The sequence below is a fragment of the Chelonia mydas genome, chromosome 28 (genome assembly GCF_015237465.2).
Source record: "Chelonia mydas isolate rCheMyd1 chromosome 28, rCheMyd1.pri.v2, whole genome shotgun sequence".
NCBI classification, from domain to species: Eukaryota; Metazoa; Chordata; order Testudines; family Cheloniidae; genus Chelonia; species Chelonia mydas.
In genome coordinates, this window is record NC_051268.2 from 5,791,514 (window position 1) to 5,815,925 (window position 24,412).

Here is a 24,412-nt window from a genome sequence, read left to right on the forward strand (position 1 = left end):
CCAATGACACCGCACATGACTCATCTTGTAAAAAAAATGCATCATAGTTATGTGCTAATCATATTATTATCATGCCATTATGCTGAATATGGGGTGCAGTGTCAGATTGGGCCTAGTTTCCAGGCACAGGAGTTGGGAATGGAACTTCCCCTCCTTGTGGAACAGGAAATAACCCCCCAGCCAGGGCTGGGAAAACTTCCCAGACTCCCAGTGTTAGAGCCTGAATCTACTGACACTTCATTAGTTACCACCACCCCCAATCTTTGTGGCAACTACAAACTTTATCAGTGATGATTTTATATTCTCTTCTAGGTTATTGATAAGAATGTTAAATAGCACAGGGCCACGAACCAATCGTTGCGGGAACCCACTAGAAATAAATCCACTTCACCACGGTTCCCCATTTACAATCACGGTTTTTAATCTATTTAATGTATGCCATGTTTATTTAGTATCATTCTAGTTTTTTAGTCAAAATATTGTGCTGAACCAAGTCATATGCCTCATAGAAGTCTAGGTATATTACATCTATGCTATTTGCTGCAGCCAAACTTTTGATCTCATCCAATAAGGATATCCAGTTAATTTGATAGGATCTGTTTTCTCTAAACCTTTGTTAACGGGTACTAATTATATTACCCTCCTTTATTTCTTTATTAATGAAATCAAGTATCAGCTGCTCCATTATCTTGTCCAGTATCGATGTCAGACTAACACTCTTGTAATTAGCTGGGTCATCTCTTTTACGCTTTTTAAATATTGGCACAGCATTCGCTTTATTCCAGTCTTCTGGAATTTCCCCCGTGTTCCAAGTCCTAATTAAAATCAACATTAACAGTCCACCACACTCCTCCACCAGGTCATTTAAAACTCCTGGAAACAAGTTATCTGGACCCGCTGATTTAAACATGTCTACCTTTAATAGCTGCTGTTTAACATCCTCGTGAGTTATTGTTGGAATGGAAAAAGTGTCATCGTCAACATCTTTTGATATGAGTTACATCATTTGTTTTTCCCCCAAATCCAGGAGAGAAACATTTATTGAACACTTTTACCTCTTCTGCATGATTTTTGATAATTCTGCCATTTCCATCTGCTAATGGACCACTGACATTGTTAGGATTGATTTTGTCCTTAATATACTTCCTTCTTATTTTCCTTGATTCGTCATTGATTTCTGATAGCTTCCCTTACCAATTTTCTACAATTCTGACCTTTTAACTTATAGTTTTTACTATTGACGTCCCCTGTCTTCCATGTATTTTATTTGGAGAGTGCTGGGATTCCTACCAGGGAGCCACCAGCAAGGTCCAGAGACAGCCCCATCTCCTATATCAAGCTCTGGGTAGTAGGTATGTGATAAATGTGAAGACCCTGCCTCCGTCTGTCAGCTGGGAGACACAAAGGTTCTCTCTTTCTACCCTGTGAGGCATCCTGGCTGCTCTAACCAAGGTGGGGTGGGACTCTGTTAACATGTGCCTCCCGGAGCTTCCATTTACCTGGTGCTGCTATTCCGTGAATAGCGGGGTTGAGACTGGGGCAGCCGGTACTGAGTGTGGGACTCTTTCTCTTTCAGGGGCTGGTGACTTTCAAGGAGGTGGCTGTGTATTTCACCAAGGGGGAATGGGCTCTGTTGGACCCCACCCAGAGAGCCCTCTACAGAGACGTCATGCAGGAGATCTATGAGACGGTGGTCTTGCTGGGTAAGGAGTCCTGTCCCCTCAGTTATTAGAAGCTCTAAAGAACCTAAGTAGTAATAACTTTATACCTTTATTTGTCATACCAGTTTTGACAAGTTTCCTTGTCCCCCCTTTTTTTTGCCTCATCTCCTACCCACTAGTATAATTTTTGGATATGTGCTTTTTGGTGCCGTCAGTCATTTTAAAAATGCATTTAATGAATCCTTATTGGCTACATTAATAACTGTAGCTTTCCTGCCTTTTCCTCATTTTAAGAGGAAAATACGCTGCCTGTAGGATTCTAAATTGAGTAAATAGGTGTATGGCTCATGCATGGCTTGTGTGACAGTCAGATGAGCTCCTCTTTTGATAGGAGAGGGCATAATGTTGCCGTTCAGGACCCCACGGGTGAAGGGAGAACAGAGCCATGGGAGGGGAGGAGAAGGGGAGGGAGGAGATAATCCTGGGGTGCCAGGAAATGGGGAGGGTGTGTCCAGGGTTAGAGTTAAGAAGTAGCAGGGAGGGATGAGGTACTGCGAGACGAGGAGGGAACACAAGAACTTCCCAGGGTGCCGGGAGGTGGTGATGGCTGAGAGTAATGGGACGAAGGGGAGGGGAGTGTGGAGGAAGGGCACCCAGGAAGTGGGCTGGTTGGGTCAGTGGGAGGGAGGAGGGGTTTGGGGATGTAGAGCTGTGGGGGATCCCAGACCTTTAACCCCGAATCCCTACCCAGGCCTTGTTGCTTTAGAGCCTACACTCCAGTTTTGTTTCTGTTCAGTTTCACTTCATGATACATTTTTTTCCCCAAATATTTTTATTTTAACTCTTGACCTCCCTCTCCCACTCCTTATCCCCCTCCACAAATAACCTCCCCACCTCTGTGCACAACTTTCCTGGCCACTGATCCTGAGTCCTTCCTGCATTCCTTCTTCCCATAACAGGGCCACTACCTAGGCACAAATGGGCACATTGATGATGGTGTCACAAGGTGGTGGTGTAGCCTGTACAATTTTTACACCTACGTATTGGGGTACAACTTGCCCTTGTCCATGGCTGCTCAGAGTTAATTGAGAAGATGAAATCTGGTGAAACACACAGAAGCTTGATTTAATACAGACAGTTATAATTGAAATCATAGGCAAGGATCAAGACACGTAACGATTAGACTAAGGTAAGTATAGTAAAGAGAGTCTTGCATTGTGCATACTTACAAGTTGTGGACATCATTGGAAACAAAGATCGAGGGCCAAGGGAGACCATCAGAAGGGAGGCCCTCCTTCCGTTTACACTGTCTCGGGACCCAACAAAATGAAAAAATGGTAACTCGGAGAGGTATTTTATCCGCTTTCTTATGGTAATAGGATGGCTATATCCCATATCTGCTCCTTTACTCTGATTACAATAATGTCAATAGCTGCCCTAACCCATATGTGGCCTTTGGGAAGTCCATAATTAAGCATCAAGCATTAATACTCATGATTTACATCACTTATTTATTAATAATTCCAATCTATGAATTAGGTCCAACTGAATGTGTCCAACTGCTGAGATACTGCATAGCAACTTAATTGCTAAAGCCCCCACCCCAAACTTCCTTCTTCAGAATCCTGTGGCATATTGCATCTGTTTGTGGTTACTCGGTAGCCTCTCAAAATGAGGGTGCAAAATATCTGACCTGGGATTCTCTCCTTAGGCCTATTCAGGTAGATCCCAGACTTCAGCATAACTGCTCCCACGAAGCCTCAACCTAATGTAAGGCCCTTAACCGTAGCAAGCTTAACAGCCCATTTATTTCTGTTCACCTCCTTTCCCCTCCATGCATGTTCCAAGCTAAAAAGCAATCTCTGATAATGACATTTTACTTCCAGCGAGCATAAAATTGCCAAAAATACATGAGACAGGTCATAGATCATAAAATCAGTTAGGTGTCAACAGGAGTGAGAGTTTGGAGAGAGTCTTGTCCCCCTGCTCTCCCCATCTGCAGCAGCCACAAGCTGTCTTCCCTGCAGGCTCCTTGGATCTTTGAGCCTGGCCCTCCTGAGGTTGCGTGGCCCAGTTCTTGTTTCTTACATTCTCCTTTTCCGGAAGAATTAGAGGCTGTTTCTCCTGAATTTTAGTGTTTCATTCCCCAGCCTTCTCCACACACTGGGGGAGTTTCATTCTCCCTCCCATTACACCTGAGTCACTAGATTTCACAATTCCCCAGAATGTGCTTTTGCGATGTCACAGTTCTGGGGTAACTAAGCTTTTGACCTGCCTCCATGGTCTGTTCAAGGAATGGCCTCTCAGGTACCAGGCCTCTAGCCAGCCCCTTTCTGTGGGTAGGGACCCACATGCCTCTCCTTTTTGACCAGGGTTTGAGGATTGCAGCTTGTCCTCCACTGTGTTCACTGGACTAACCTCCAGTTCCTGAGCTTTGCTTTCTCTCCAAGGGCAGTGAGCTGTGTGTGTTTGGTAAAGGTGGGAATTTTGGTGATACTTCTATGATGGCAATACGTACCTCAGTTTCCCTCTGTGATTGGTATTGCTACGATTAGAAAGAGCAGGAGACAGGAGGTGTTTTGTCATGTAACTGTCATGGGGTGATATGAATGGGTTATTAAGGACTGGCTGGAACCAACTTATATCAATGGAATACCGATCATTAATGATCTGGAGGATGGTGTGGATTGCACCCTCAGCAAGTTTGCAGATGACACTAAACTGGGAGGAGAGGTAGATACGCTGGAGGGTAGGGATAGGATACAGAGGGCCCTAGACAAATTAGAGGATTGGACCAAAAGAAATCTGATGAGGTTCAACAAGGACAAGTGCAGAGTCCTACGGTTAGGACGGAAGAATCCCATGCACCGCTACGGACTACGGACCGAATGGCTTGGCAGAAGTTCTGCAGAAAAGGACCTAGAGGTTACAGCGGACGAGAAGCTGGATATGAGTCAACAGTGTGCCCTTGTTGCCAAGAAGGCCAATGGCATTTTGGGCTGTATAAGTAGGGGCATAGCGAGCAGATCAAGGGACATGATCATTCCCCTCTATTCGACATTGGTGAGGCCTCATCTGGAGTACTGTGTCCAGTTTTGGGCCCCACACTACAAGAAGGATGTGGAAAAATTGGAAAGAGTCCAGCGGAGGGCAACAAAAATGATTAGGGGACTGGAACGCATGACTTCTGAGGAGAGGCTGAGGGAACTGGGATTGTTTAATCTGCGGAAGAGAAGAATGAGGGGGGATTTGATAGCTGCTTTCAACTACCTGAAAGGGGGTTTCAGAGAGGATGGATCTAGGCTGTTCTCAGTGGTAGCAGATGACAGAACGAGGAGTAATGGTCTCAAGTTGCAGTGGGGGAGATTTAGGTTGGATATTAGGAAAAACTTTTTCACTAGGAGGGTGGTGAAACACTGGAATGGGTTACCTAGGGAGGTGGTGGAATCTCCTTCCTTAGAGGTTTTTAAGGCCTGGCTTGAGAAAGCCCTGGCTGGGATGATTTAGTTGGGGATTGGTCCTGCTTTGAGCAGGGGGTTCGACTAGATGACCTCCTGAGGTCCCTTCCAACCCTAATATTCTATGATTCTATGACAGAGAGAAGGGAATAATTGTTCCCTGTCCATGGGAGGATCTCAGCTTGGCTGAGTGAAGCATACATGGACTCGTTATATTTTTGGGAGCAAGAAGAATTGGGCTCACAGATGCAGGGAGCTCTACAGAAGCGAAGGGAATGGACAGGCACAGTAAAAGAAAACCAAAGTGTTTTCTACACCAGCATGGCTCAAGGGCATTGGACTATATTGTCTTCTTTGCTTCTCTGTGCTAATCCAAGGACTTTCCAGTGCTGTGTTTTGGTTGACTAATAAACCCTGCTATGTTTTAAAAGTCTGCCCAATGTCACAGCAAAAACTTGCTCTGTGCATTGACTGAGGAACAGTCTCTGAAGAGGAGTGTCGTTCAGCTGGACCTGCTGGGCAGAGCTCACAGGTTGGAATAGGAGTGTTGAAGCCAGAGGCTCAGTCTCTGGTGTTGAAGCTCCATGGCTCATCCTTGTGGAAGAGTGGGACCCATTGGGGGTCTAGTGCACTCAAGGGGCACCTCCCAAGGAGTGTTTAAAAGCCAGGGCATTGCACAGATCCTATGGATCCATGACAGTGTCAGTGTGCCTTATGGGGAAAAGATATAAAACAAGAAAAGCATCTGAATACATATTTACCATTGTCCCCTCATCAGTTCTCTTGGGAATCCCTGATAGTTTCCAAAGTGTATTAAAACCTTCCTTAAAAGCTTACATTTTGGTTATCAGGTCATGTCAGTTTGTAGACCAAAAAGACCCTCCTCAGTCAGCTCAAACTCAGCTGTTTCTCCCCAAAAAGTCTGTCTTCTTCAGTCTCCTGAAAGAGGTAGAATCAGTCACTACCCCTTTCTGCATGGGACAAAGCTTCAAAAGCTGGAGATCTGCATGCCCAGGCTTGAGATCTGGGGTTCCTCATCCCGTAGTGACACCAGATTGCACAGGAAGCCCACCCCTCAGCCCTCCCCAGTATCATCTGGCCCATCTCAGCATCCTAGTCTGTGAAGTATTCATACTTTCAAGGGCTGCCTCAAATATACAGATAAGTCATAACTAGTGCCAGTGTTTGCTGGCAATGAAAACCGAGTAATTGACAAATATGAACTATATATAATCCTTTAGAGGGTGAAAGTGCCTTGGGGGGAGGGGACAGGAGCCAGCTGTGTGGGGGAGGTGGGGCCCAGACACTGGGCATTGAGAGCCTAGAGCCAGCTGTGCGCTGGAGAGACGGGGCATGAACCAGCTGTGTGCAGGGGAGATGAGCAGGGGAGAGGTGCTGTGGACACGGCCGCCAGCAGCTGTGAGTGCCGTCCTCTCTGCAGCATGATGAGAGAGCCTGGCGTCCCACTGCTGATCCCAGACTTGTATGAGGAGGGAAGAAATTGGCAGTAAGTCTCAACCGCAGCCAGCCTGTGCCCTGGGGAGGAGTCGGGGGTCTCCAGGGAGAAATCTGGGGGGTTGTGACCCTGTATGCCCCACCCCCCCTCTGATCAGCAATTCCGGATATTAACAGTCATTCCAGAAACGAAGAGTAATTTCGGGAAAAAATGCAGTCCTAGCGACAATTTCCGGATAACACTGGCCCTAGTTGTAACATTAAATCCGATAGTCTCAAGATATAGGCCTGTGTTGATCAGATCTGTCGCTCTGCCTTCACGGAGTTCACTCTGCTGGTGGGTTCTCCCCCTTCCCCCATTCTGTGTCTGCCTTGTCTATTTACATTGAAACTTCTTCAGGGCACGGGCCATCAACGCTTCTCGGTTTGTACTGTGCCTAGCAAAATGAGACCCACTGTTAGTTGGCCCTTCGGCACTAAGGTAATGAATATGATTTATAATAATCATCTCCTGGCACTTTCAGCCAAGGTAGCCGGCCTCGGGACGTTACTACTTAAAAATGAGCTGGGCTTAAAACCATGGAATATTCTTTGTGACAAGTATCCCACAAATTCCACAGACCTTCCTTGTTTTCTTTGCCTTGAGCAGGGTTTCCAGTTTCCAGATCTGATGTGATCTTGCAGCTGGAACGAGGGGCGGAGCCGTGGGTCCCAGACCTCCACGGCTTTGAGAAAGAAGTGCTCCTGAGAGCTGCCTGCACAGGTGAGGAATTGATTAAACCAACCCCAAAACTGTCGGTGAATACAGGAAACATTTGGGTTGCCCTGCAAAGACCTTGTGAGCTCTCCAAGTTCAGGAGTGTTCCCTGCAGATGTGGAATCATTAGGCAGAGGTCACTCATGGCTTCCCACCTATCCTGACTGACAACTGGCAGCAGGTCCCTCCCCAATCTCGCTGACCCCTGAGATTTCTTCTGAGATACGGACCCAGAACTGATCCCTTCCTTTCTCTCCTCTGGGGAAGGTTTCAGGGAAAATCAGCTCCTGATAGGTTTGATCTCTCCTGTACACATTTTGGTTTCTTCATCCCTTTTTCCATTCTTCTCTCTGAGATTTCCTTTCTCTGTGGCACAGGCAGAGACTTACGTCTGGATTCTCTCTGTCTCCCATCAGGTGTTGGGATGGCGAGTGAAAACAAGGAGGAACCCCAGCAGGAAGATGCTGAGCGAGTAGAAGCACATGGGATGTTCTCAGGAAGGTCCAAAGGGAATGATTCTGGGAGCTGTGCACGCCCAGAAAAAACAAAAGCCTGTGAGAGTCAGCAGAGGCCAGAGGAAAACTTCAGTAGCCACTCAGACCTTATTACATGCGAGAGAATGAACTTGGAAGAGACACGCTACACATGCCATGAGTGTGGGAAAAGTTTCAATGGGAGCTCTGACCTACTCACACATCAGAGAATCCACAGGGGAGAGAAACCCTACATGTGCTCTGACTGTGGGAAATGCTTCAATCGGAGCTCAGCCCTTATCACACATCGCAGGATGCACTCAGGAGAGACACCCTACACGTGCTCTGAGTGCGGGAAACGCTTCCGTTATAGCTCAGGCCTTACCATACATCAGCGAATCCACACAGGAGAGAGGCCCTACACATGCTCTGAGTGCGGGAAGCGCTTCAGTCAGAGCTCACACCTTATCACACATTGTCGAATCCACACAGGAGAGACACGCTACACATGCCATGAGTGTGGGAAGTGCTTCAATCACAGGTCAAACTTTATCACACATTGGAGAACCCACACTGGAGAGAAACCCTATACCTGCTCTGAGTGCGGGAAAGGCTTCAGTCGGAGCTCAACCCTTACCATACATCAGAGAATCCACACGGGAGAGACGCCCTACACGTGTTCTGAGTGTGGGAAACACTTCAACCAGAGCTCAACCCTTACCATACATCAGCGAATCCACACAGGGGAGATGCCCTACGCATGCTCGGAGTGCGGGAAACGCTTCCGTTATAGCTCATATCTTATCTCACATCAGCGAATCCACACAGGAGATTTGCTGTACGCGTGCTCTGAGTGCGGGAAAAGCTTCAACCAGAGCTCGACCCTCATCTCACATCAGCGAATCCACACAGGAGAGATGCCCTACACATGCTCTGAGTGCGGGAAAAGCTTCCGTTATAGCTCAGGCCTTACCATACATCAGAGAATCCACACAGGAGAGACGCCCTACACATGCTCTGAGTGTGGGAAAAGCTTCAATCGGAGGTCAAGCCTTATCACACATTGGAGAATCCACACAGGGGAGACACCCTACACATGTTCCGAGTGCGGGAAAAGCTTCAGTCGGAACTCACACCTTATCAGACATCAGACAATCCACACAGGAGACACGCCCTACACATGCTCCGAGTGTGGGAAAAGCTTCAATCAGAGCTCAAACCTGATCACACATCAGAGGATCCACACAGGAGACACGCCCTACACATGCTCCGAGTGTGGGAAAAGCTTCAATCAGAGCTCAAACCTGATCACACATCAGAGGATCCACACAGGGGAGACGCCCTACACGTGCTCTGAGTGTGGGAAAAGCTTTAGTCTGCACTCGCACCTTATCACACATCGTAGGATCCACACAGGGGAGAAACCCTACACGTGCTCTGAGTGCGGGAAACGCTTCAGTCGGAGCTCAAACCTTATCGCACATCGGAGAATCCACACGGGAGAGACGCCCTCCACGTGCTCAAACTTCAATCGGCGCTAATGTGACCAGACAGCCAATGTAAAAAATTGGGACAGGGGGTGGGGGGGAATAGGAGCCTATTTGAGAGAGAGACCCAAGAAATGGGACTGTCGCTATAAAATTGGGGCATCTGGTCACCCTAATCGTAGCCCAACCCTTACTAGACATCAGAAAATGCGCATGAGAGAGAACTGTAACAAATGCCTTGACGAGGGCTGGCCAAAAATTTTTTTTTTTTTTTTTTTACATCACATTTGCTAATTCCCACTCAGTGATCTGTGCCCCATCTTCACCGTGGTCTCTCAGCTCCCCCAGATCAGTTGCCTGCTTCTGCCTTTTTGCAGCTCACCCTTCGTTGGAGTCAGTCCTGTGATCTTTTCTATCAACTCCTTTCCTTTTGAGTCGAAGGAGCGTGTGTCCCTCCAGCCAGGAATGTTCATCAGCTCCGGGTGGGGGAGAGAGGTTTGTTCCCAACAAGCTACACTGAGGCAAAAACTACCCGTGCCATACATCCACTAGAACTGCACGTGGCGTTGGCTGCTGAAGTCAGTGATCTTGGTGTAAAACCACAACTACAGTTGTCGTGCAGATGCAGCCGAGGTGCAGTGGTTGGCATTAGCTTTCCCCCTGACCTGACCTAAACGCCATCACTTTTCCTAGTCTTAACAAACCCTGAGCATCACGGTTATACTGTTCCCCCATTTCAAAGCAATTGTTAGTCATCAAGTTCCACCTTCAGGAAAAAATTGTTTCATTCCCAGTTGCTCTGATGTTGCTTCACGTTTTGCTGGAGAGCAGATATTTTTACTACCCCGTTTTCCTCACTTAAAATATATTGAAGTATAACCAAGAGCAGGAATAGGGAAGGGCTAGGGAAAAATGTCGTTTCCCCTCTGTAACAACAGAAGAACATCGGGTAAATCACAGGGATTCTCCATCGCCATCCCAATCCCCCTGTTGTTCAATTGGTAAGCTCAATATTTCCCGAAGGGACTGGGAAGAGGATTCCCTAGTAAATGATTTGGAACTAAGCAAAACACCCATTCATTTCCCTCCCAAAGCAGTTGTGGCCCAGGCCCTGCAGGAGGTTGCTCCTGAAGATCTCCCCTTCCTAATCAGGTGCATGTTGCCTATTATTTGGGAAATGCAATCCCTTTCTAGATAGAGATGGGAAAAATGGAAGTGACATTTGTGTTCAGCTCACCCCTGGGAGATGCTGCAAATGTGTAGGAAATGAAATCCATGAGGAATGTGATAGAGCTGCAGAAAGACACCTATTTTGAGTAGATACCTGACATTTGGTGTCTTACAGGGTTTCTAAGCCGCACCTGAATTTAGTCCCTAATTTAAATCTGTGCCATCAGATTAAAGAAACAAAAGGGCATATTTGGGGGAGTTATACCTCACTATACTGGTATGTTGTGTGGTTGGTGAAGAATTCTATGCCAGAGAAGTGTAAAATTGCTACAAGTGAGGTCAACGATTTGACAAGAACTCAGGTAGAAATTGCAGGTACTCATGGTTGATTTTTCACCCCAGAAATGGACGCTATGGTGACCTGTGGCCCAGTGAAACTGTTTTTAGAACGCTGCTCCCTAGTGAAGTGGCATTGATCACACTTCTAAATGATGCCATGACGAAATTGGGAACAACTCTCTTTTACTCTTTGGATCCAAAGTTTCCTGAAGCACAGAGAGAAACAGCTGATTCCTTCAGAGCCATCCCATGCGTATGGGTTCCAATCTGGCTGCCTCGCTGGACAAGAAGCACTTCCATGCTGGGGAAATCATGGTAACTAATGAGGGAATGTAACAGATTCCAAGTTCAGACTGCAGGATCCATGTGTGCTGAGTCCAGAGTCTGTAGTTTGGTCGCTTCGTTTTGCTCTAGAGTCTAATGCTTTTGTCTCACTTCTCCGCCTCCTGCTACTCTGAAAGATTAGAAAGTGTGAAAGTAGAGCACAGGTGGTTTTTCTCATGATGCAGCCTTCCCACATAGTGTGAGACCCCTTCCACCCACACTTCTGGGAGAAGACCCAGGGAGAAATGAACCCTCAGAAATGGAAGGCTCCTAGGTTATGGTAGAATGTGACTTCACACAGAGCTCACTGGGTGAAAATGGGAATTAAGAGAAAAGTGCCCAAAAGGTTTATATTTTGTAATCTTTGAATAAATTCTCAGCGACAATGTAATTAAATATTAAGTTAATTAGTCTAAAGTAAGAGGCTGATTCTGTGAAAACTGTCAGTGTTACAATATAATTCAGGTTTTCTTCTAGTTCTCTCCCTGCTCCCTCCTACTATATCGGAAATGGTGGCTAATCCTGAAAAGTGAAACCTCACTCCGAAGGAATTAGAGTGGGGGGAACATATGAGAGAAATAGCATGTATGAAAATAGAGACGAAGTATAGACTGGAATGATTTCTATTTCAAATGGAATTTATTTTGATAAACTTTAAAATAAATTTTCTGTTACGAGGAAAATTGCTTGAGAGAAGCTGTGGAAGCTTTTACCCAGTTAGAGGGGAACAGCCACAGAGTTCCCCCGTTTGCTCGTTTGCTAAGCAAAGACACATCGGGCAGGAGATGTCAGAATTTAAAATGGTGATGGATGCGTGATGATTTATTTTTGCAACCAGTTATTTTTGTGGGTGCTGAGGCCCTTTTCCTTTTGAGGAGGCCAGCTGTTCGAGCCCAGTTGTTTAACCCTCAGGCCTGGCCATGGAAGCCTCCCCATTACTGGCCTTATGTTTCTTTCATGTTTAATACCTTTGGGGTTCGCACGTCCACACAACATGCGGTTTATGACAGCAGGTACTTTGAGAAAACCGCTGGGTTAAGCGGGGCTTTTTCAAACTGACATTGGCCCAAACTCTGCCTCACTTCAACTGGAGTGCGACACGTCTATATTGAAGGATTCGTTCACAACTGATTTGCCCAGAGACCTCGGGGGAGGTCTGGTAAGGTAAAGTACGCTGGAATCTACAACAATAAAGGTAAGGATGGAAGTCCTTCAGCTTTCAGATCAGCAAACATGCTGTGTTCACTCCCTCTGAAGCATCTGGCACGGGTCACTCTCAGGCTAGATGGACCATTGGTCTGACCTAGTGTAACCAGTCTTGCGTTCTATGTTACGTAAGTCATCTAAGAGAGACTGACTGCCAGGATCCCACTCTGGGGAGTGAAACACAACGTCAACAGGTTATGCAGCCTTCACTAATCTCCTTGTACCTGAAAAGCCTGCTAGCCCGACATGCTGGACCGTCTATGCCATTACCTGGTTCCTCAACTGCAGCTACAGATCCTGCTCCAGGTGAATCCAAAGATGAAGAGCTACAGAGATCCAGCCCCTTGTAATCTTTGAAATTTATTTTCCTTTTTCTATTTTTTGTCTATTGCTGTTTTTTTTTTTATGAACATGGAGCCTTCCCAGCCCTTCTGTTAGATTGGGGAGTAACAGTGTGGCTCAGTTCATGTGAGTGTGTGAACACCTCTGAAATCTACACAGGGAAGACGCAAGAGGGTGAGGAGAAGTATTAGCTACACAATAGTGAAATCTAAGGAGAAAACTGTAATTCGCTTTGAGGTTGTGGTCTAAATGTAAGCAATAATTTGGTTTCGGTATTGAAAAATTCAGCTGGCTAAATCTGGAATGCACTGCCTGGGTGAAAATCTCCCGTTGGGGTTTCGGCATCAGTAAATATGCCCTTCTCTCCTTGGGTTGCTGTTTTTGGAATTATAAGGGTTGATTTTTCTGCTGTATTAATCTGATGGTTTGACTAAATTGATGACTTGATTCCAACTCAATATCCTGGTTAACTCATTGATTTACTGATTTCACTTGAACTTTATCATTGTACTGTTTAACCCTTAGTTCGCTGAGTAGTATTTATAGTCATTTAGCCTTACTGATGTGTGTTCTTGGCTTTATTCGTTCGTGTTAATAAAGCATGTAACTGGGATCTTGAGTCATTTCTTTCAATAAGCAACGGGGGCTGGCACTGAGGAGAATCGGAGCGGAGATCAGCCACTCCATGTCTGAGCCTTATCAGGTTCCTCTAAATTAACACTTTGTTTCCCAAAGGGGAGCAAGGGAGGGGGCATTTATCTTCGTTCCAGCTGTGGCCGGGTGGGGAGGGAGAGCTCAGACCATCACGAAGGAAAGTAAGCTCCCCTACCCAGGCTTTCAGGAACTTGGGGAGAGGGTGCAGTGTGTCTGAGTAAGGAGAGATCAGTGAGGTGGGGCTGATCTGAGTAGGGGTCAGGGGTCTTGCTCTGCAGTCTCTGCCATGGCCATGCCCGATCCTTACCCCAGTCTGGTTTGCCCAGGGGTTGGACCTTGGCAGCCCAAGACGGGGTTGGAGGTCTGGTTGGAAGGGCTTTAAAAGGTAGTGAACAGCTTGTAGATTTCAGCCAGCAGGATGTCGGCAGAGTAAATGTGTGTGTGTTAATGGGACGTTGCTGAAAGAGGACAGGATGAAGGCGGTGCGGGCAACTGTAACTACATCTGCTTCTCAGAAGCTTGAGTTTTCCAGATGTAGAGGTTCTGCAAGGGGCTGGTGTTGCACCAGCCAACCTTAACTCTACATTAAGGGAGTGTTTTGCCCTTTAATTACTACTGCCCCTCGGTATTAACTGGGCCGTGAGGCTGACTCCAGAGCTAAATGCTTAGAAAGGAAACAATGAAACTCTCCATTGTTCATGACTCATCTTAAAAAAAATCACGTCCCTCCTGTCTGCACTGGCAAAGCTTTACCCTGTGAATAGCGCTCATTTCGTTTCTTAGTTAATAACGTTTTAGCTAGTTTCCTATAAACTTGGCTTTGGAGTGAGATCTGAGGCCTAGTCTACACTAGCGCTGCAAATTAGTGTAAATTATGCTCGTTAAGCTATGTAAATTACGTAACTCAAATTGCGGTACCTTACATTGACTTAATGCGGTGTCCACGCTGCACGATGTCGACGGGAGATGTTTTTGTTGAGGTGGATTAATTAAGATAACAGGAAAGTGCTGTCCCGTCAACTCATCATGTCTTCACCAGACCGCTGCGTCGACCACAGTGGTGCCCTTTTAGCCACGTAGTGTAGACAAGGCCTGAGGTGCAAGTGAGCTGAAGTACGTGATTGGTCCCTCGGGACTGGATCTCTTCTGATGTTTGGAGTAAACCATTTATCACACCCTTAAGCGTGCTTGGGTGATAAGATAGATTGGAGCGCCCAAGGGGACTGGGGCTGCACTGTGAGTTTGTCATAGCGCTTCGGGCGTTCACGGTTGCTACTGGGTTGCTGAAATCTAATCATGGAACCCAAACCGAGTTTGGGGCCTCTGCCCTGTTTTTTGACAGTCCATTGTGAGGTTGGCACTCCCGGTTGTGAGCCACGCCAGGCAGCGTGACGCCCCCATCCCTGAGCTGTCGCTAAGGCTTGGTCTATACCGTGAAATTAGGTTGGTATACCTATGTCACTCGGGGGTGTAAAAAATCCACCCCCCTGAGTGATGCGGTGAGACCGAACAAATCCCCAGTGTACACAGCTGGGTCAGCGGGAGTGCTTCTTTGACACCAGCTCCAAATCCCCTTCATGCCCCCATCAATGCCCCCAACCTCCCATCACTAACACACAGCCCAACTCTGCACACACACCATCACCTCTAAACCATCCCACATCCCCTTGATACCTGCACAGACCCCCATCACACCACCCTCCCGCAATTGCTGTCATTCACCTCATCAACCCCAGCCCTGGACGCACCCATTTTCCCTTCCAGCTGTCCCCAAACCTCCTAAAATCATGAACCCTCCAATGTCACATACCCCTCTCTCACTCATTGTCACCCACGCTGCACACAACCCCATGTTGCAAACCAACCCAAATCCCCCTTACATCCTCCATCAAGCCTTTCCCTGCACATACCTTTATCCACCCCAACCATATATACACACCCAGCACCCCCCCAAATTCCCTTCATACTCTCTATCACCTCCAGCTATGCACAGGACCCCGTCACATCCAACCAGCATGACCTTACGAATACAGCCAAGACATCCAGGGAAGGGTTCCCTCAAAACTAATGAAAGGTATCTACAGATGTATGTTATAATAAACAAGACCGGGTAACTGATATAGGGTGCTGATGATTCAATTATGTTCTGGAATTGCTAAGAGTTCCTTGTTATTTCAGATGGGTTCTGTGAGGGGTGAAAAAATGACACCTTGAAAGATGTTAATTCATAAAGAACTGTCAATTGTCACAGCTTTTAGTAATAATGACCAGGTTAGAAATGTCCTTTTACTCATCAATCATAAGAATGGCCATACTGGGTCAGACCAAATGTCCATCTAGTCCAGTATCTTGTTTTCCAACAATGGCCAATGCCAGGTGCTTCAGAGAGAATGAACAGAACAGGGAATCATCAAGTCATCCATCCCATATCACCCATTCCCACCTTCTGGCAAACAGAGGCTAGGGACACTATCTCTGCCCATCCTGGCTAATAGCCCATGATGGACCTATCCTCCACGAACTTATCTAGTTCTTTTTTTTTAACCCTGTTATAGTCTTGGCCTTCACAACATCCTCTGGCAAGGAGTTCCACAGGTTGACTGTGCATTGTGTGAAGAAAGACTTCCTTTTGTTTGTTTTAAACCAGCTGCCAAGTAATTTCATTCGGTGACCCCTGGTTCTTGTGTTATGAGGCATAAATAACATTTCCTTATTTACTTTCTCCACACCAGTCATATCCCCCCCCCCCTTAGTGGCGTCTTTTCCAAGCTGAAAACTCCCAATCTTATTAATCGCTCCTCCTATGGAAGCCGTTCCATACCCCGAATCATTTTGTTGCCCTTTTCTGAACCTTTTCCAATTCCAATAGATCTTTTTTGAGATGAAGTGACCAGATGTGCATGCAATATTCCAGATGTGGGCATACTATGGACTTATATAGAGGGACTATGATATTTTCTGTCTTCTTGTCTGTCCCTTTCCTAAGGATTCCCAACGCTCTGTTTGCTTTTTTCACGGCCGCTGCACACTGAGTGGATGTCTTCCAAGAACTAGCCACAAGGACTCCAAGATCTCTTTCTAGAGTGGTAACAGCTCATTTAGACCCCACCATTTTATGTGGGTAGGTAAACTGGTGGCCATCAAAGAAATTCCATCCGTAATTAGAAAAACAGAACACATAATCAAATTTATCATGGGGCAATATTTTCCCTTGTCAAAAGAAGTCTCTTTGTCTCATGCCCTATAAAAGGAGCGGGTTGGAAAGTTTGCTTTGTGAATGAGCACCGTCAGCATTATATCAGACACAGACGCAGAGACCAACTAACTTCTCTTCACCCTCGATAAAGGGCGGTAATGTACACCTTCTTTCTGTATAGTGCGGCATTAGGCTTTCGTCAAATAACTTCATTTGACCTCGCAGGCTGATCTCGAATCGTTAGCCTATTCAAACCCGCCACAGACTCTTTGGTAAATCAGTGTTGAAAATAGTCAGCAGCACTGGGAAGTCCAAAGTGAGCTCCGTCGCCTGAAAACCGGGTTGGTGCTTCTGCATTAGGCAGGGGCCGCTGTGGTACAGGACAGTAGCTACTGCTGTTGGGGGGATATCGCTGAGGGGCAGAGGGTATTGGTGAGAGCCCAGGATTAATGGCTGGCCTCTCCAGGAGATTCTTTTGTTTCATTTACCATCATCAGGATGGTGGAGATGAGGGTCATCCGGGGATAATGGAAGCCACGGACGACCACTGCCCCCAGCAACGGGCATGGAGACCCTCGCACCCCGCACCCACCAATGCCCTTCAGCAGGGGGTGAGGTATCTCTGTATCCAGGGCACAGACTGCCCCCCACCTCAAACTCTGCTGACTAGGATCCAGCCCTGCTGCAAAAGCAACTGCTACAGGCCCGCCCCCCACTAACCCAGAAACCCCCGAGCAAAGAATGATGGGCTGCTCAGGGCTGGGCATGAGAACGTGCTTTCCATGTGGCTTTGAGAATATGAGAACAGCCACACTGGGTCAGACCAAACTGCCATCTAGCCCAGTGTCCCGTCTTCCACAGTGGCCAAGGCCAGGTGCCCAAGAAAAATGAACAGAACAGGTGATCATCAAGTGATTCATTCCCTGTCCCCCATTTCCAGCTTCTGGCAAACAGAGGCTAGGGACACCATCCCTGCCCATCCCGGCTAATAGCCATTGATGGACCTGTCCTCCATGAATTTATCTAGTTCTTTTTAGAACCTTGTTATAGTCTTGGCCTTCACAACGTCCTCTGGCAAGGAGTTCCACAGGTTGACTGTTTTATTGTGACCCTTCCCCTCCCCCTCTATGTAGGGTGACCAGAAAGCAAGTGTGAAAAATCGGGATGGGGGTGGGGGAGTAATAGGAGCTTATATAAGTAAAAGACCCAAAAATCGGGACTGTCCCTATAAAATCGGGACATCTGGTCACCCTACCTCTATGGCAGTGGTTTTCAAACTTTTTTTCTGGTGATCCCGTTGAAGAAAATTGTTGATGCCCATGACACACTGAAGCTGGGGATGAGGGGTTTGTGGTGTGGTAGGGGGCTCTGGGCTTGGGCAGGGGGTCAGGATTCGGGAGCGGTCAGGGCTCGGGCCAGGGTTGAGGAGTTTGGGATGCAGGAAGGGGTCTGGGTTTGGGGGGGGGGGGGCTCAGGGCTGGGGCAGGGGATTGGGGCATGGGGTTAGGGCACAGAGTTGCCTCAGGTGGCTCCCAGTCAGTGACGAAGTGGGGATTCAAGAGTAGGCTTCCTGCTTGCCCTGGAACTGTGGTCCATGCTGCACCCAGGAAGTGGCCAGCAGCAGCCCGGTTCCTAGGCAGAGGCAGGCAAGTGGCTCCACACAGCTCTCACCCACAGACAAAGCCCACCCCAGCTCCCATTGACTGGGAACTGGCCAATGGCAGTGCGGAGCCAGCACTTGGGGTGGGGACAGCGCACACAGACCTGTGGCCCCTCTGCCTAGGAGCCGAACTGCTGCTGGCCACTTCCGGGGCACAGAGCAATGTCAGAACAAATAGGGACTAGCCTGCATTAGCTGGGCAGCATCACTGGTGGGAGTTTTAACAGCCCGGTCAACGGTGCTGACCAGAGCCGCCATGAACCAGTGCCTTACGTTCCACAAAGCAGTACTGGATTGCAACCCACAAGTTTTAAAATCACTGCCTTAGGGCATTGTGCCACCACGTGGGTGTTTCATTTCCCTCCCCAGTTTCACACAGAGACATACTTTTCTTTGCAGAGATCCATGAACAGCAAAACTTCTCTGTGTCTCTTGTCTCAGCCAGGGCATTCAATTCCATTTAAACCTTCTCTCCTGGAATGGGAATGGTCAGACAGAGGGGACGTGGCCACCTTCAGCCCTGACAGTGAGATATTCACTCTCCTTTTTCTTCGTGCTGCTGTTGTTATTCCATGAAAAGTTAAGGATGGAATAAAAAGCTGAGTTCACCCTAGGGTGAGGAAAGAAAGGAGCCACCAATCTCATGGCAAATCTCAGTTCCCCAGAGAAAACCTGCCCCCGTTATTGCAATCACTGATGTGCTGGCAATATGATGGGAAAGGGACTGTCTGAATTATCGAGGCAGGAAACGGACAACAATCTACAGCAACGTCATTAACCACAAACACACTTTCATCACGCTCCAGCCGGAAGGGAAACGGGCAGGAACTCCTGCTATTCAGCCATGGACACACTTACACAACCACACAGCAGTGAGTGTGTTGTGGAAGCTGGTCTGAGGAAACAATTGGAAACGATCACGCAGTGAGAACAGAAGTAGAGTGTCGTGAGAAATCTGTGGCAATCAACTAGTTGTGGCCAAGTGGCTAAGGTAATAGACTACAAATCCATTGGAGTCTCCCTGTGTAGGTTCAAATCCTGCCAACGATGGAGGAACTTGTGGTTCTTTAGTTTCAGTGCCTGAGCATCCTTGGTGCCACCGAGAGCTAGGTCTTGTCTCACTCTCAGGCTACGTCTACACTACAGAGTTATGCCGTCTTAGTTAAAGCGTTTTAATTAAACCGCTGTTGCATGTCCACACTAGGCTGCTTCTGTCACCAGAGCGCATCCACGTTAGCAGCTCTTGGATCGCCACAGAGAGCAGTGCATTGTGGGTCGCTATCCCACTGTGCAACTGGCCTCAGGGTGCTTTGGGAAGGGTTTGCAATGCCTCGTGGGTTGGTACAGCATCACATGATCCAGGTTTCTCTATCCCATTGTTCTATGGGCATCCTCCTAGATTGCCAGCTGCTTTCCAATTACAGTGTGCATGGTGGGGCAGACAGCGTGTGTGTGTGAGGAGAGACAGTGTGTGTTGTTAGGGGGCTTATTCCTTCACCCACTTCCTTCCCTGGTCCTTCTCGCATGAACAGAGAGCAACAATCCCCGAAGTCCAAAGGTGCAAACAATTTGATGTTTCTTGGGGTGAACTTCCAGCAAGCATGATTCCAGTTTCCTTCCTTAGTGTCCGCCTTCCCAGCTCTGACACCACAGAGGCTTACACCTGTTCCCATTCCCCCCCCTTAGCAAAACATGATTCCAATTTCCCCATCCCCATTCCCTGTTCCCATTCCCACCCCCACACACCCACCCACTTCCTGATTGACTGCAGACTATATAGGAAAACTTGAGTTCTGCTTAGCTCTACCTTAACCAATCACTTTCCTGAAATTTAACTAACCAATCCTAACATATTGTAACATGATTATGTAACCAATTATATCCCACCACCTTAATTAGTTTACACCCAGCAAAATTAATTATACAGCAGACAGGAACAATCACAGAACCAGTCAGAGATTATACAGACAAACAATAGCGAAGTGGGAACTATAATGACAATACAATACAGAAGTGAGGATTTCACATCCCAGTTATTGATAAGTGAGTTCTTGCCAGACAGGATGCTATCAAACTAAGTTTCCTTTTACATCTTCTTGGCTCTTCCCTTTCTCTGGAGGCGATCGGCATTATCAGGACAGGATTGTATCCTAACAGCCCCATAGCACCTTCTTTCAATGTGACTAGTTTGGGATGGGAGGAGGTGACCGGTTTTTCCCAGCTTATGGCTGCCTCTGTTGCTTAGCCAAAGATCTCAGCCTAAGCACAGGGCCTCCGACTGTCACAGGGAGAGAAGGCCCTTACACCAGCAGACAGTGATTTTGATTCTTTCTTTTATACCTCTATAACTAGCCAAGTGATAAGAATACACCTAAACTCTTAGAGTCTAGGCCTTTGCAGACAGGCCTGAATATCTATATCCTAACGCGTGTGTTGCGGGAGTGTGTGTGCTGGGGAAGAGCGAGTGTGTCGGCACGCTGTCTCTACGTTCAGACAGCCGCTGGAAGCCAGCAGTCCTGAGACAGAGGGAGGGGGACACCCCCGACATCAGCCCCCGCGTCTCTCTGTCGCTCTCACGTACACACACGCCGCTGCCTGCCTGGCTGTGTGTCGGGGTGCCAGAACTGGGGGGGGGGGGGGGGGGGTAGAGGGCCATGGCCCCAGCACTTTTTACCAGCCGTGCCGATGAATGATGGAGGGGGGGACAAGGCAGAGTCTTGGGGGGAAGAGGCGTTCTGTGGGTTTGGCCTTGGGGGGGTGGGGCAGGACCTCAGTGAGAAGGGGCGGGGGGAGTGAGGGGTCTTGGGGAAAGGGGTGTCATAGGGGTTCCAGAGTTCAGACCCCCCATACTGTGAGGAAGCTTCCGTCACCCTGCTCCACGTTCGCAGTGCGGGAGGGGGCAGCGTCCCACGGCAGCGATTTGCTCCTGGCTGCCGGAGCAGAGCCGCCGGCTCAGTCGTCAGAGCTTCCCGGAGCGACGAAAGGTGAGGGGGGCCCACGGCTCTGCAGCAGGAATGCAGGGCAGGCGAGTTCACGGCGGGCATTGTGGGATACCGGCGGAGGATAGTTATGCTGATCTAATGACCAGAAGCGTTTACACTGACACTTTGTTGTTTTAAGTTTCCTGCAAAAAGCTCTAGGCCTCTCGTCGAGGTGGTCTTATTCTGTCACCAAAACAGGGCAGTTTTGTTACCAGACGTGGCATTGCAGTGTGCCGACCGAGGGAGCATAGTGTGTTTTTCACATCCTTGTACAATATAATGATGCTAAAATAACTTTGTAGAGCAGACCTAGGGACCGAATGGCTCGGCAGCAGTTCAGCAGAAAAGGACCTGGGGTGACAGTGGACGAGAAGCTGGATATGAGTCAACAGTGTGCCCTTGTTGCCAAGAAGGCCAATGGCATTTTGGGCTGTATAAGTAGGGGCATTGCCAGCAGATCGAGGGACGTGATCGTTCCCCTCTATTCGACGTTGGTGAGGCCTCATCTGGAGTCCTGTGTCCAGTTTTGGGCCCCACACTACAAGAAGGATGTGGAAAAATTGGAAAGAGTCCAGCGAAGGGCAACAAAAATGATGAGGGGACTGGAGCACATGACTTATGAGGAGAGGCTGAGGGAACTGGGATTGTTTAGTCTACGGAAGAGAAGAATGAGGGGGGATTTGATAGCTGCTTCAAATCAGCGGCACTGCCATGGGTACCCGCATGGCCCCACAGTATGCCAACATGTTTATGGCTGACTTAGAACAACGCTTCCTCAGCTCTCGTCCCCTAACGCCCCTACTCTACTTGCACTACATTGATGACATCTTCATCATCTGGACCCATGGAAAAGAAGCCCTGGAGGAATTCCACCATGATTTCAACAATTTCCATCTCACCATCAACCTCTGCCTGGACCAGTCCACACAAGAGATCCACTTCCTGGACACTACGGTGCTAATAAGCGATGGTCACATAAACACCACCCTATACCGGAAACCTACTGACCGCTATTCCTACCTACATGCCTCCAGCTTTCACCCTGACCACACCACACGATCCATCGTCTACAGCCAAGCTCTACGATACAACCGCATTTGCTCCAACCCCTCAGACAGAGACAAACACCTACAAGATCTCTATCAAGCATTCTTACAACTACAATATCCACCTGCGGAAGTGAAGAAACAGATGGACAGAGCCAGAAGAGTACCCAGAAGTCACCTACTACAGGACAGGCCCAACAAAGAAAATAACAGAACGCCACTAGCCGTCACCTTCAGCCCCCAACTAAAACCTCTCCAACGCATTATTAAGGATCTACAACCTATCCTGAAGGACGACCCATCACTCTCACAGATCTTGGGAGACAGGCCAGTCCTTGCCTACAGACAGCCTGAAGCCAACCTGAAGCAAATACTCACCAGCAACCACACACCACACAACAGAACCACTAACCCAGGAACCTATCCTTGCAACAAAGCCCGTTGCCAACTGTGTCCCAATATCTATTCAGGGCACACCATCATAGGGCCTAATCACATCAGCCACACTATCAGAGGCTCGTTCACCTGCACATCCACCAATGTGATATATGCCATCATGTGCCAGCAATGCCCCTCTGCCATGTACATTGATCAAACTGGACAGTCTCCACGTAAAAGAATAAATGGACACAAATCAGACGTCAAGAATTATAACATTCAAAAACCAGTCAGAGAACACTTCAATCTCTCTGGTCACTCGATTACAGACCTAAAAGTGGCAATTCTTCAACAAAAAAACTTCAAAAACAGACTCCAACGAGAGCCTGCTGAATTGGAATTAATTTGCAAACTGGATACGATTAACTTAGGCTTGAATAAAGACTAGAAGTGGATGGGTCATTACACAAAGTAACTATTTCCCCATGTTTATTCCACCCCTTCCCCCCTCTCCCATCCCCGCTGTTCCTCAGACGTTCTTGTCAACTGCTGGAAATGGCCCACCTTGATTATCACTACAAAAGGTTTTTTCCCCCCACTCTCCTGCTGGTAATAGCTCACCTCACCTGATCACTCTGGTTACAGTGTGTATGGTAACCCCCATTGTTTCATGTTCTCTGTGTATATAAATCTCCCCACTGTGTATTTTCCACTGCATGCATCCGATGAAGTGAGCTGTAGCTCACGAAAGCTTATGCTCAAATAAATTTGTTCGTCTCGAAGGTGCCACAAGTCCTCCTTTTCTTTTTTTGGAGGACTGGACCCACTGCGGCTCATTGATGCCATAGCATTGTACCCCCTTTGGCACAGCGGCCGTGAGGAGCATCTTCAGCGACGAAGGCAGTTCTCCGCAGCAGTGGCTAACCGGGTTTCTGTGGCCATTGAACGGCTGGCCATGGTGGGAAAAACACCCTGAGTCAGCAGCAGAGCGGAGGCGGGCGTGGGCTGGGCTCTGGGACCTGGATGGGCCTTGATTCTGTCCAGCTGGTCTCTGATTGAGGGCAGGGAAAGGGTTTTACTGCGACAAGCGGGAGCAGTTGGTATCCGTTCCTCCAGGTTTCTCGTAAGCACAGAGGGACATTAGCGGGTGCTCTCAATGCAGGATTGGCCCAGATGCCATCCGTACCGGATTTACCATGGTGAGAGTGGCGCCATGGCGCCGGGCCCATGCTCCAAAGGGGCCTGGCCCCGCCACTCTTCTCCGGCCCCAGCTCTCTCCTGCGGGGGCAGAAGCTCCTGGGGCTCCTGCTGCAGCCGGGCAGGCTCCGCCGGCAGCCAAGCTCCTCCCTTGTCTCTTCCCCTAGAGAGCCGCTCAGGGCAGGGGGCTGGGAGCACCCCCACAACCCCAGCCCACATCCCCAGCCCTCCGCCCTGACCCCTGCACCCCCTCACAAACCCTCATCCCCCTGCCCTGACACCTGCACCCCGTCACTCCCCCACTCCCCCCATCCTGACTCCTGCACCCACCACACACACCCAGCCCCCCCCCACGCCCCAGGCCCTGACTCCTGCAGCCCCCCACATCCCCAGCCCTGCCCTGAGCACCCAACGGGAGCTCCTGCACACACACACACCCCCACACACATTCCCACCTGCACCCCTCGCACCAAATGGGAGCTGCCCCAGGTAAGCGCTCCACACCCCAAGCTCCTGCCCCAACCCTGAGCCCCCTCCCTCGCCCTAGCTTCTGGAGAGACCCTGCACCCCAACCCCCAGCCTTCTCCTGTGCCCTAACTCCCTCCCAGACCCTGCACCCCCCGCCCTG

General features: G+C 48.5%; 2 protein-coding genes and 1 pseudogene across 3 annotated transcripts in view; 2 read left to right on the forward strand and 1 right to left on the reverse strand.

Moving 5' to 3' along the window:
- The window catches only part of LOC102943236 (zinc finger protein 883), a 2,438,435-nt gene that overhangs the window by 2,362,062 nt on the left and 51,961 nt on the right, over nt 1–24,412 (forward strand). The window lies entirely within an intron of this gene.
- LOC102945014 (zinc finger protein 883-like) overlaps nt 1–24,412 on the forward strand; it is a 705,100-nt gene that overhangs the window by 189,803 nt on the left and 490,885 nt on the right. The window lies entirely within an intron of this gene.
- The window catches only part of LOC102934537, a 1,094,240-nt pseudogene that overhangs the window by 98,305 nt on the left and 971,523 nt on the right, over nt 1–24,412 (reverse strand).